Raw genomic sequence first — 13,308 nt, 5'->3', positions numbered from 1 at the left:
TGGTTGTTAGCATTTTCTTTATGTATTGAGGTGCTCCTTTGTTGGGTGCATGAATATTTACAATTGTTATTATACCTTCTACAATTGTTACATCTTGGATTGATCCTTTGATCATTACGTAGTGTCCTCCTTTGTCTCTTGTAACAGTCTTTATTTTAAAGTCTATTTTGATAGAAATTGTGAAATTTTTTGTTCTAATTCTGTGAAAAATGCCTGTGATAGTTTGATAGGAATTGCATTGAGTCTGCAGATTGCTTTGGGTAGTATAGTCATTTTCACAATATTGATTCTTCCAATCCAAGAACATAGTATATCTCTCCATCTATTTGTATCATCTTTAATTTCTTTCATCAGTATCTTATAATTTTCTGCATACAGGTCTTTTGTCTCCTTAGGTAGGTTTATTCCTAGGTATTTTATTCTTTTTGTTGCAGTGGAAAATGGGAGTGCTTTCTTAAGTTCACTTTCAGATTTTTCATCATTAATATATAGGAATGCAAGAGATTTCTGTGCATTAATTTTGTATCCTGCTACTTTACTAAATTCATTGATTAGCTCTAGTAGTTTTCTGGAAGCATCTTTAGGATTCTCTATGTATAGTATCATGTCATCTGCAAACAGTGACAGCTTTACTTCTTCTTTTCCGATTTGGATTCCCCCGAATAGCCAAAGCAATATTGAGAACGAAAAACAGAGCTGGAGGAATCAGGCTCCCAGACTTCAGACTATACTGCAAAGCTACAGTGATCAAGACAGTATGGTACTGGCACAAATACAGAAATATAGATCAGTGGAACAGGATAAAAACCCCAAAGATAAACCCATGCACATATGGTCATCTTATCTTTGATAAAGGAGGCAAGAATATAAAATGGAGAAAAGACAGCCTCTTCAATAAATGGTGCTGGGAAAACTGGACAGCTACACGTAAAATGATGAAATTAAAACACTCCCTAGGCTGCTCCTGACCTTCAGTGTGCTGGATTCATTGCAATGGTGCCCTCCAGGAAGTTCTTTGTGGGGGGGAACTGGAAGATGAACGGGAAGAAGAACAATCTGGGGGAGCTCATCAACACCCTGAATGTGGCCAAGGTGCCGGCTGACATTGAGATGGTTTGTGCCCCCCCCCACTGTCTACATTGACTTCGCCTGGCAGAAGCTAGATCCCAAGATTGCAGTGGCTGCGCAGAACTGCTACAAAGTGGCTAATGGGGCCTTTATGGGGGAGATAAGCCCTGGCATGATCAAAGACTGTGGAGCCACGTGGGTGGTCCTGGGGCACTCGGAGAGAAGGCATGTCTTTGGGGAGTCAGATGAGCTGATTGGGCAGAAGGTGGCTCACGCCCTGGCAGAGGGACTTGGAGTAATCACCTGCTTTGGGGAGAAACTAGATGAGAGGGAAGCTGGCATCACTGAGAAGGTCGTTTTCGAGCAAACCAAAGTCACCACAGATAATGTGAAAGACTAGGGCAAGGTTGTCCTGGCCTATGAGCCTGTGTGGGCCATTGGTACTGGCAAGACTGCAACACCCCAACAGACCCAGGAAGTACATGAAAAGCTCCAGGGATGGCTTAAATCCAACATCTCTGATGCAGTGGCTCAGAGTACCCGCATCATTTATGGGGGTTCTGTGACTGGGGCAACCTGCAAGGAGCTGGCAAGCCAGCCTGATGTGGATGGCTTCCTTGTGGGGGGTGTCTCCCTCAAGCCTGAATTCGTGGACATCATCAATACCAAACAAAAACCCCTGCCCGTCTGTTATGCTTCCTGCTGAGACAGGGACTAGGTAGCTCAGAAGCCCAGTAACTGTACTGCCCCCTGACCTTCACACGTGCTTCTAATGGTGTCACCTGCTGCCTCTTGTGGTCTAATACAAAGTGTACCTCTTCCTTTACCGTTTACACCCTACCCTGTAATGGTTGGGACCAGGCCACTCCTGCTTCCCCTTACTGTATCAGTTGGAACTCAACCGGTCACCAAGTTGGCTTTTCCTTGGCTGACACTTGGGAGGGGTGTTTGCTTATGGGTACCCTCAATCCCCAGTGAAGGCAGGAGAAAGAACCCGTCCTTTCCCATCTCATGCCATGAGATCAGGGTCTGAGAGAAAGCCCTGTCCTCTGCTGAGGGCCGAGTGCTGCTCCCTCCCATGGTGCCAATGCCTGTGTGTGTTGTGTCTGTGAGCAGTCCCGCGTGTGTGGGAAATAAACACCTGGCACTAAAAAAACCCCAAAACACTCCCTAACACCATACACAAAAATTAACTCAAAATGGATTAAAGACCTAAATGTAAGGCCAGACACTATCAAACTCTTAGAGGAAAACAGGCAGAACACCCTATGACATAAATCACAGCAAGATCCTTTTTGACCCAGATCCCAGGGAAATGGAAATGAAAACAAAAATAAACAAGTGGGACCTAAAGAAACTTAAAAACGTTTGCACAGCAAAGGAAACCACAAACAAGATGAAAAGACAACCCTCAGAATGGGACAAAATAAATATTTGCCAATGAAGCAACTGACAAAGGATTAAGCTCCAAAATTTACAAGCAGCACATGCAGCTCAATATCAAAAACCAAACTAATCCAAAAATGGGCAGAAGACCTAAATAGACATTTCTCCAAAGAAGATATACAGATTGCCAACAAACACATGAAAGAATGCTCAACATCACTAATCCTTAGAGAAATGCAAATCAAAACTACAATGCGATATCGCCTCACACCAGTCAGAATGGCCATCATCAAAAAATCTACAAACAGTAAATGCTGGAGAGGGTGTGGAGAAAAGGGAACCCTCATACACTGTTGGTGGGAATGTAAATTGATACAACCACTATGGGGAATAGTACGGAGCTTCCTTAAAAAACTAAAACTAGAGCTACCATACAACCCAGCAATCCCACTACTGGGCATATACCCTGAGAAAACCATAATTCAAATAGAGTCATGTACCAAAATGTTTATTGCAGCTCTATTTACAATAGCCAGGACATGGAAGCAACCTAAGTGTCCATTGACAGATGAATGGATAAAGAAGATGTGGCACATATATACAATGGAATATTACTCAGCCAGAAGAAGAAACGAAATTGAGTTATTTGCAGTGAGGTGGATGGAACTAGAGTCTGTCATACAGAGTGAAGTAAGTCAGAAAGAGAAAAACAAGTACTGTATGCTAACATGTATATATGGAATCTAAAAAAAAAAAGTCATGTAGAGCCCAGGGGCTAGACGGGAATAAAGATGCAGACCTACTAGAGAATGGACTGGAGGACACGAGGAGGAGGAAGGGTAAGCTGGGACAAAGTGAGAGAGTGGTAGTGTATATATGGACATATATACACTACAAAATGTAAAAGAAATAGCTAGTGGGAAGCAGTCGCATAGCACAGGGAGATCAGCTCGGTGCTTTGAGGCCAGTTAGAAGGGTGTGATGGGGAGGATGGGAGGGAGGGAGACGCAAGAGGGAAGAGATATGGGGATATATGTATATGTATAACTAATTCACTTTGTTATAAAGCATAAACTAACACACCATTGTAAAGCAATTATACTCCAATTAAAATGTTTTTAGAAAACTAAAATCTGTTTTGTCTGATATGAGAATTGCTACTCCAGCTGTCTTTTGATTCCATTTGCATGGAATATCTTTCCATCCCCTCACTTTCAGTGAGTATGTGTCCATAGGTCTGAAGTGGGTCTCTTGTAGACAGCATATATATGGGTCTTGTTTTTGTATCCATTCAGCCAGTATATGTCTTTTGGCTGGAATATTTAATCCATTTACATTTAAATATAGTTATTGATATGTATGCTCCTATTACCATTTTCTTAATTGATTTGGGTTTGTTATTGTAGGTCTTTGCCTTCTCTTGTGTTTCCTGCTTAGAGAAGTTCCTTTAGAATTTGTTGTAAAGCTGGTTTGGTGGTGCTGAATTCTCTTAGATTTGCTTCTCTGTAAAGGTTCTGATTTCTCCATCAAATCTGAATGAGATCCTTGCTGGGTAGAGTAATCTTGGTTGTAGGTTTTTCTCCATCGTCACTTTAAATATGTCCTGCCACCCCCTTCTGGCTTGCAACGTTTCTGCTGAAAGATCAGCTGTTAACCTTATGGGGATTCCCTTGTATGTTATTTGTTGTTTTTCCCTTGCTGCTTTTAATATTTTTGTGTGTATTTAATTTTTGATAGTAATATGTGTCTTTACATGTTTCTCCTTAGATTTATCCTGTATGGGATGGGACTCTGTGTGCTTCCTGGACTTGATTGACTATTTCCTTTCCCATATTAGGGAAGTTTTGTACTATAATTTCTTCAAATATTTTTTCAGTCCCTTTCTTTTTCTCTTCTTCTTCTGGGACCCCTATAATTCGAATGTTGGTGCATTTAATGTTGTCTCAGAGGTTTCTGAGACTGTCCTCAAGTCTTTTCATTTTTTTCTTTATTCTGCTCTGCAGTAGTTATTTCCACTATTTTATCTTCCAGGTCACTTATCCGTTCTTCTGCCTCAATTATTCTGCTATTAATTCATTGTAGAGAATTTTTAATTTCATTTATTGTGTTGTTCATCATTGTTTGTTTGCTCTTTAGTTCTTCTAGGTCCTTGTTAACCATATCTTTTATTTTCTCCATTCTATTTCCACGATTTTGGGTCATCTTTACTATCATTACTCTGAATTCTTTTTCAGGTAGACTGCCTCTTTCCTCTTCATTTGTTTGGTCTGATGGGTTTTTACCTTGCTCCTTCATCTGCTGTGTGCCTCTCTGTCTTCTCATTTTGCTTAAATTACTGTGTTTGGGGTCTCTTTTTCACAGGCTGCAGGTTCATAGTCCCATTGTTTTTCATGTCTGCTCCCAGTGGGTAAGGTTGGTTCAGTGGGTTGTGTAGGCTTCCTGGTGGAGAGGACTGGTGTCTGTGTTCTTATGGATGAGGCTGTATCTTGTCTTTCTGGTTTGCAGTATCACATCCGGTGGTATGTTTTGGGGTGTCTGTGACCTTATTCTGATTTTAGGCAGCCTCTCTGGTAATGGGTGGGGTTGTGTTCCTATTTTGCTAGTTGTTTGGCATAGGGTGTCCAGCACTGTAGCTTGCTGGTTGTTGAGTGGAGCTGGGTCTTAGCATTAAGATAGAGTTGTTTGGGAGAGTTTTCACCATTTGATATTACATGTAGCTGGAGGGTCTCAGGTGGACCAATATCCTGAACTCGGCTCTCCTATGTGATATAGGAACTCTTGTCCTGTTCTTGACTTAAATGAAATGGTGCCTTTAATTCTCTAAGTATGATGTTTGTTGTAAGTTTTTGCAGATACTGTTTATCAAGGTAAGGACTTTTTTTGTTTAGTTTGGTTTTTTGCTTGTTTGTTTTATCCAGTGTGATAATCTCTATCTCTTATCTGGACCATTTAAGTCTGTTTACCTACGAAATGGTTACTGATATTTGGAGTTTAAATCTTCCATCTTATTTTGTGCATTCTCTTTAGACTCCCATTCTGTTTCTTTTTCTCTCCCTTCTTGCTTTTTATTTCTTTTAGATTGAGTATTTTTATTTCTCCTCTTTTTTCTCTCTACTAGTTTGGAAGTTATATCCTTGGTTTCTATTTCACTGGTTACCCTGCATCTGATCAAAGTCGAAGGTTCATCAAACCTCATCCCAGACATTTCCCTTTGTTCCCTCCCAACCTACATGGTATTGTCTGGTACTTTAATTATTCAATCCTTCTAGATATTATTATTACTTTTTAATGTGGCTAATATTTACTTACATATTCCCACATATTTACCACTCTTTTTGCTCTTTGTTCCTTCTTGCACCTCAGACCTTCCTTTTGGGATCACTTCCTTTCTTCCAGAAGTACATCCTATAGGACATTCTTTAGTGGGAATCTGATGATGGTGAACTCTTTAAGTCTCTTGCTTCTGAGAAGATGTCTTCAATTCCTCTTCTTGAATGAGAAAGAGCTGGGTATATAATTATAGGTTGGCTGACTAAAATGGCTTCCTCAATAAACCCTGGGGTTGAAAAAAGGAGTTTAGTTTTGGTTTGCCCTTATCCTGACAATGCAGACCTTTGGAGTCCCCAGTAAATGTGGGGAGAGTTTCCTCTATCTCTCCTACCCAGAAGGAGGAGCCAAGCCTTCACTTCCATCATCTTCACCATTGAACATAAGCTAGGTGTGATTGTGGACAAATACCCTCAAAGCCTCTCTGATGCTCTAATATTCTCCTTACCTTTATGGATTTGGGCTTTGCTTCACCCTCACCCACTCCCCCCAAATATAAACTGGCAGTTTACCAACTATCTTTTCAGCTCTTCAGTGTTCTAAGATTTTTATATGTATACACATTTACATACATTATATATATATATATATATATATATATATATATATATATATATATATATATATAATGTGTGTGTGTGTGTGTGATATATACCTTAAACCTTTTTAGTTTTCTGTAAGACAGTTGATCCAAGTAGCCTAGCCTGGCATTACTGCAACCAGGAAATCCTTGCCATTATTTTAAAAAAATATTGTCTCTCTTTCAGTGTCTCTCCACTTTCTCCTTCTGAGATTCCAAACATTTGTTAGATCATCTCATTCTATTCTCCATGTCTCTTAACCCCTCTTTAATATTTTCATTCTCTATATCTCTCTATGTTGTTTTTGGAATAAATTCTTTCCATGTATCGTTCAATTCAATAATTGTCTTTTCACCTGTTTCTAATCTGATGTTTAACCCATGCATTTAGTTTTAAAATTTTAACAATTACATTTTTCATTGCTCAAAATTCAAGTCATTTTCTTCACATCTATTCATTTCTTATTGATTTTTATTGCATGCTTATCTTTGTAATTGTATCCTTTATTTCTTTAAACATTTCATACATAACTATTACGTACTAGATTGTTCCAATGTCTATCGTCTTGAGGATTTACATGTGTTCTTCTTTTGTCTTATTTCTACTGATTCTTACTAATGGATGAGATCTGGTGCTTGGTAATCTTTGTGAGATCATGCTCCATTTAATCTCTGTAAGGTCTAACTTGGGGAAAACTTTCTTCCCAAAAGAAAGGATCACATCAGCCTCTCTCTTCAAGTTTTGGCTCTGAGTTGGAGTCTCAGACTCAGCTTCCTATTTCCTTGCTTTTCCAATTATCATTATCCATACAAATGGTTGCTAGAGGACTCAGGCCTCATGGAAATACAACCCCTTCCTGGTCCCTGTCACTCTGGCTCTACAGATGTTGGAATTCTTTTCTTGGCCAAGCTCTTGCCTTTGAGGCTTTTGTCCCTAGTGGATGACTCCTGGATATTACCACTACTTCAGAGTATTACCACCAAGACTGCAGGTTTCCTGATTCTACCCCATGCCCAGATCATATTGCTTGATGGCGGCAGTGTGGGGTATTGCTGGAAAGCTCCTCTATCTTTTGTTAGAGGCACAGTGTAACATATCTGGAGTCTAGTTTTTGTGGAGGGCCTCTCATAGCTCCTACTCGCCAATTATACTGGAAGTGTAAGCCCATTAATTCATTTTTTATTTAAAAAATTAAATGTTCATTCTGAAATAATTTTGAATTTATGAAAAAGTTACAAATTTAGTACAAAGAATTTGTGAATACTTTTCACCCAGGTTTCATAAATGCTAACGTCTTACATAACCACAATACAATTCTGGAAAACAGGAAATTAACATTGATACAATATCATTAACTAATCTGTAGACCTTATTCAAATTTTGTCAATTGTCCCACTAATGTGACATTCAGGATTCCATATTTTGTTTAGTTGTCATGTCTCCTTAATCTCCTCTTTTTTTTAACTTTTATTTTATTTTTATTTAAAAATTTTTATTGGAGTATAGTTGATTTACAATGTTGTGTTAGTTTTCAGTGTACAGCAAAGTGAGTCAGTTATACATACATATATATATATACACTCTTTTTTAGATTCTTTTCCCATATAGGCCATTACAGAGTATTGAGTAGAGTTCCCTGTGCTATACAGTAGTTCCTTATTAGTTATTTATTTTATATATAGTAGTGCATATATATCAATCCCAATCTCCCAATCTATTCCTCCCTCTTCTTACCACATGGTAACCATAAGTTTCTTTTCTATATCTGTAACTCTATTTCTGTTTTGTAGATAAGTTCATTTGTACCCCTTTTTTTAGATTCCACATATAAGCAATATCCTGTGATATTTGTATTTGTCTGACTTACTTCACTCAGTATGACAATCTCTAGATCCATCCATGTTGCTGCAAATGGCATTATTTCATATTTTTAATGGCCGAGTAATATTCCATTGTATATATGTACCACATCTTCTTTATCCATTTCTGTTGAGTCTACGAACAGTAAATGGTAGAGGGGGTGTGGAGAAAAGGGAACCCTCCTACATTGTTAGTGGGAATGTAAATTGGTACAGCTACTATGGAGAAAAGTATGGAGGGTCCTTAAAAAACTAAAAATAATGCTACCATATGACCCAGCAATACCACTACTGGGTATATAACTGGAGAAAACCATAATTGGAAAAGATACATGCACCCCAATGTTCATGGCAACACTATTTACAATAGCCAGGACATGTAAGCAGCCTAAATATCCATCTCCTCTAGTTTTTGACAGTTCCTTAATCTCTCTTTGTATACCATGACTTTGACATTTTTTTTTTTTTTTTTTTTAGGTATGAAAATAAATTTTTATTCAGGATGAGAAATAAATTGCAAAATCTTAAAGTATGAACAAATACTACAAATGTTACAAAATCCAGAAAATAACATAGTATTTATATTAGTTAATTGCCTACTATAGTACATATTTTTCTACATTTTTTACTGCATCTTCTTTTTTTTTTTTTTTTTTTTTTCTTTTTAACATCTTTATTGGAGTATAATTGTTTTACAATAGTGTGTTAGTTTTCCCTCTACAACAAACTAAATCAGTTATACATACACACATGCTCCCACATCTCCTCCCTCTTGCATCACCCTCTCTCCCACCCTCCCTATCCCACCCCCCCAGGCGGTCACACAGCACAGAGGTGATCTCCCTGTGCTATGCAGCAGCTTCCCACCAGCTATCTAATTTACATTTGATAGTGTATATATGTCCCTGCCACTCCCCCACTTCGTCACAGCCCACCCCTCCCCCTCCCCATATCCTCAAGTCCATGCTCGAGTAAGTCTGTGTTTTATTCCCGTCCTACCACTAACCTCTTCATGACATTTTTTTCCCTTAGAGTCCATATATATGTGTTAGCATACGGTATTTGTTTTTCTCCTTCTGACTTACTTCACTCTGTATGACAGACTCCAGGTCCATCCACCTCATTATAAATAACTCAGTTTCATTTCTTTTTATGGCTGAGTAATATTCCATTGTATATATGTGCCACATCTTCTTTATCCATTCATCTGTTGATGGACACTTAGGTTGCTTCCATGTCCTGGCTATTGTAAATAGAGCTGCAATGAACATTTTGGTACATGAGTCTTTCTGAATTATAGTTTTCTCAGGGTATATTCCCAGTAGTGGGATTGCTGGGTCGTATGGTAGTTCTATTTGTAGTTTTTTCAGGAACCTCCATACTGTTCTCCATAGCGGCTGTATCAATTTACATTCCCACCAGCAGTGCAAGAGGGTTCCCTTTTCTCCACACCCTCTCCAGCATGTATTGTTTCTAGAGTTTTTGATGATGGCCAATCTGACCGGTGTGAGATGATATCTCATTGTAGTTTTGATTTGCATTTCTCTAATGATTAATGAGGTTGAGCATTCTTTCATGTGTTTGTTAGCAATCTGTATATCTTCTTTGGAGAAATGTCTATTTAGTTCTTCTGCCCATTTTTGGATTGGGTTGTTTGTTTTTTTGTTATTGAGTTGCATGAGTTGCTTATAAATTTTGGAAATTAATCCTTTGTCAGTTGCTTCATTTGCAAATATTTTCTCCCATTCTGAGGGTTGTCTTTTGGTCTTGTTTATGGTATCCTTTGCTGTGCAAAAGCTTTTAAGTTTCATTAGGTCCCATTTGTTTATTTGTGTTTTTATTTCCATTTCTCTAGGAGATGGGTCAAAAAGGATCTTGCTGTGATTTATGTCGTATAGTGTTCTGCCTATGTTTTCCTCTAAGAGTTTGATAGTGTCTGGCCTTACATTTAGGTCTTTAACCCATTTTGAGTTTATTTTTGTGTGTGGTGTTAGGGATTGTTCTAATTTCATACTTTTACATGTAGCTGTCCAGTTGTCTCAGAACCACTTATTGAAGAGGTTGTCTTTTCTCCACTGTATGTCCTTGCCTCCTCTATCAAAGATAAGGTGACCATATGTGTGTGGGTTTATCTCTGGGCTCTCTATCCTGTTCCATTGATCTATATTTCTGTTTTTGTGCCAGTACCATATTGTCTTGATTACTGTAGCCTTGTAGTAGAGTCTGAAGTCAGGGAGCCTAATTCCTCCAGCTCCATTTCTCGTTCTCAAGATTGCTTTGGCTATTCGGGGTCTTTTGTGTTTCCATACAAATTGTGAAATTTTTTGTTCTAGTTCTGTAAAAAATGCCAGTGGTAATTTGATAGGGATTGCATTGAATCGGTAGATTGCTTTGGGTAGTATAGTCATTTTCACAATGTTGATTCTTCCAATCCAAGAACATGGTATATTTCTCCACCTATTTGTATCATCTTTAATTTCTTTCATCAGTGTCTTATAGTTTTCTGCATACAATTCTTTTGTCTCCTTAGGTAGGTTTATTCCTAGATATTTTATTCTTTTTGTTGCAATGGTAAATGGGAGCGTTTTCTTAATTTCACTCTCAGATTTTTCATCATTAGTGTATAAGAATGCCAGAGATTTCTGTGCATTAATTTTGTATCCAGCAACTTTACCAAATTCATTGATTAGCTCTAGTAGTTTTCTGGTAGCATCCTTAGGATTCTCTATGTATAGTATCATGTCATCTGCAAACAGTGACAGCTTTACTTCTTCTTTTCCTATTTGGATTCCTTTTATTTCTTTTTCTTCTCTGATTGCTGTGGCTAGAACTTCCAAAACTATGTTGAATAAGAGTGGTGAGAGTGGGCAACCTTGTCTTGTTCCTGATCTTAGTGGAAATGGTTTCAGTTTTTCACCATTGAGAACGATGCTAGCTGTGGGTTTGTCATATATGGCCTTTATTATGTTGAGGAAAGTTCCCTCTATGCCCACTTTCTGCAAGGTTTTTATCATAAATGAGTGTTGAATTTTGTCAAAAGCTTTCTCTGCATCTATTGAGATGATCATATGGTTTTTCTCCTTCAGTTTGTTGATATGGTGTATCACATTGATTGATTTGCGTATATTGAAGAATCCTTGCATTCCTGGGATAAACCCCACTTGATCATGGTGTATGATCCTTTTAATGTGCTGTTGGATTCTGTTTGCTAATATTTTGTTGAGGATTTTTGCATCTATGTTCATCAGTGATATTGGCCTGTAGTTTTCTTTCTTTGTGACGTCTTTGTCTGGTTTTGGTATCAGGGTGATGTTGGCCTCATAGAATGAGTTTGGGAGTGTTCCTCCCTCTGCTATCTGTTGGAAGAGTTTGAGAAGGATAGGTGTTAGCTCTTCTCTAAATGTTTGATAGAATTCGCCTGTGAAGCCATCTGGTCCTGGACTTTTGTTTGCTGGAAGATTTTTAATCACAGTTTCAATTTCAGTGCTTGTGATTGGTCTGTTCATATTTTCTATTTCTTCCTGGTTCAGTCTCGGCAGGTTGTGCATTTCTAAGAATTTGTCCATTTCTTCCAGGTTGTCCATTTTATTGGCATACAGTTGCTTGTAGTAATCTCTAATAATCTTTTGTATTTCTGCAGTGTCAGTTGTTATATCTCCTTTTTCATTTCTAATTCTATTGATTTGAGTCTTCTCCCTTTTATTCTTGATGAGTCTGGCTAATGGTTTATCAATTTTATTTATCTTCTCAAAGAACCAGCTTTTAGTTTTATTGATCTTTGCTATTGTTTCCTTCACTTCTTTTTCATTTATTTCTGATCTGATCTTTATGATTTCTTTCCTTCTGCTAAATTTGGGGGTTTTTTGTTCTTCTTTCTCTAATTGCTTTAAGTGCAAAGTTAGGTTGTTTATTCGAGATGTTTCCTGTTTCTTAAGGTATGATTGTATTGCTATAAACTTGCCTCTTAGAACTGCTTTTGCTGTATCCCATAGGTTTTGGGTCGTTGTGTCTCCATTGTCATTTGTTTCTAAGTATTTTTTGATTTCCTCTTTGATTTCTTCAGTGATCACTTCGTTATTAAGTAGTGTATTGTTTAGCCTCCATGTGTTTGTATTCTTTACAGATCTTTTCCTATAATTGATATTTAGTCTCATAGCGTTGTGGTCGGAAAAGATACTTGATACGATTTCAATTTTCTTAAATTTGCCAAGGCTAGATTTGTGACCCAATATATGATCAATCCTGGAGAATGTTCCATGAGCACTTGAGAAAAATGTGTATTCTGTTGTTTTTGGATGGAATGTCCTATAAATATCAATTAAGTCCATCTTGTGTAATGTATCATTTAAAGCTTGTGTTTCCTTATTTATTTTCATTTTGGATGATCTGTCCATTGGTGAAAGTGGGGTGTTAAAGTCCCCCACTATAATTGTGTTGCTGTCGATTTCCCCTTTTAAGGCTGTTAGTATTTGCCTTATGTATTGAGGTGCTCCTATGTTGGGTGCATAAATATTTACAATTGTTATATCTTCTTCATGGATCGATCCCTTGATCATTATGTAGTGTCCTTCTTTGTCTCTTGTAATAGTCTTTATTTTAAAGTCTATTTTGTCTGATATGAGAATTGCTACTCCAGCTTTCTTCTGATTTCCATTTGCATGGAATATCTTTTTCCATCCCCTTACTTTCAGTCTGTATGTGTCCCTAGGTCTGAAGTGGGTCTCTTGTAGACAGCATATATATGGGTCTTGTTTTTGTATCCATTCAGCCAGTCTGTGTCTTTTGGTGGGAGCATTTAATCCATTTACATTTAAGGTAATTATCGATATGTATGTTCCTATTACCATTTACTTGTTTCGGGTTGTTCTTGTAGGTCTTTTCCTTCTCTTGTGTTTCTTGCCTAGAGAAGTTCCTTTAGGATTTGTTGTAGAGCTGGTTTGGTGGTGCTGAACTCTCTCAGCTTTTGCTTGTCTGTAAAGGTTTTAATTTCTCCATCAAATCTGAATGAGATCCTTGCTGGGTAGAGTAATCTTGGTTGTAGGTTTTTTTCCTTCATCACTTTAAATATGTCCTGCCACTCCCTTCTG

The 13,308-nt window shown here is 37.9% G+C and overlaps 1 pseudogene; it reads left to right on the top strand.

Annotated features, from left to right (window-relative positions):
* The first annotated feature begins 963 nt into the window (after positions 1-963).
* Positions 964-1,774, top strand: LOC131747793 (triosephosphate isomerase pseudogene; annotated as a pseudogene).
* Positions 1,775-13,308: the final 11,534 nt, after the last annotated feature.

This window comes from Kogia breviceps, chromosome X (assembly GCF_026419965.1).
Source record: "Kogia breviceps isolate mKogBre1 chromosome X, mKogBre1 haplotype 1, whole genome shotgun sequence".
Taxonomy (NCBI): Eukaryota; Metazoa; Chordata; class Mammalia; order Artiodactyla; family Physeteridae; genus Kogia; species Kogia breviceps.
Note: the sequence above shows the minus strand (reverse complement) of the source record. Positions and strands in the feature narration are given on the sequence as shown.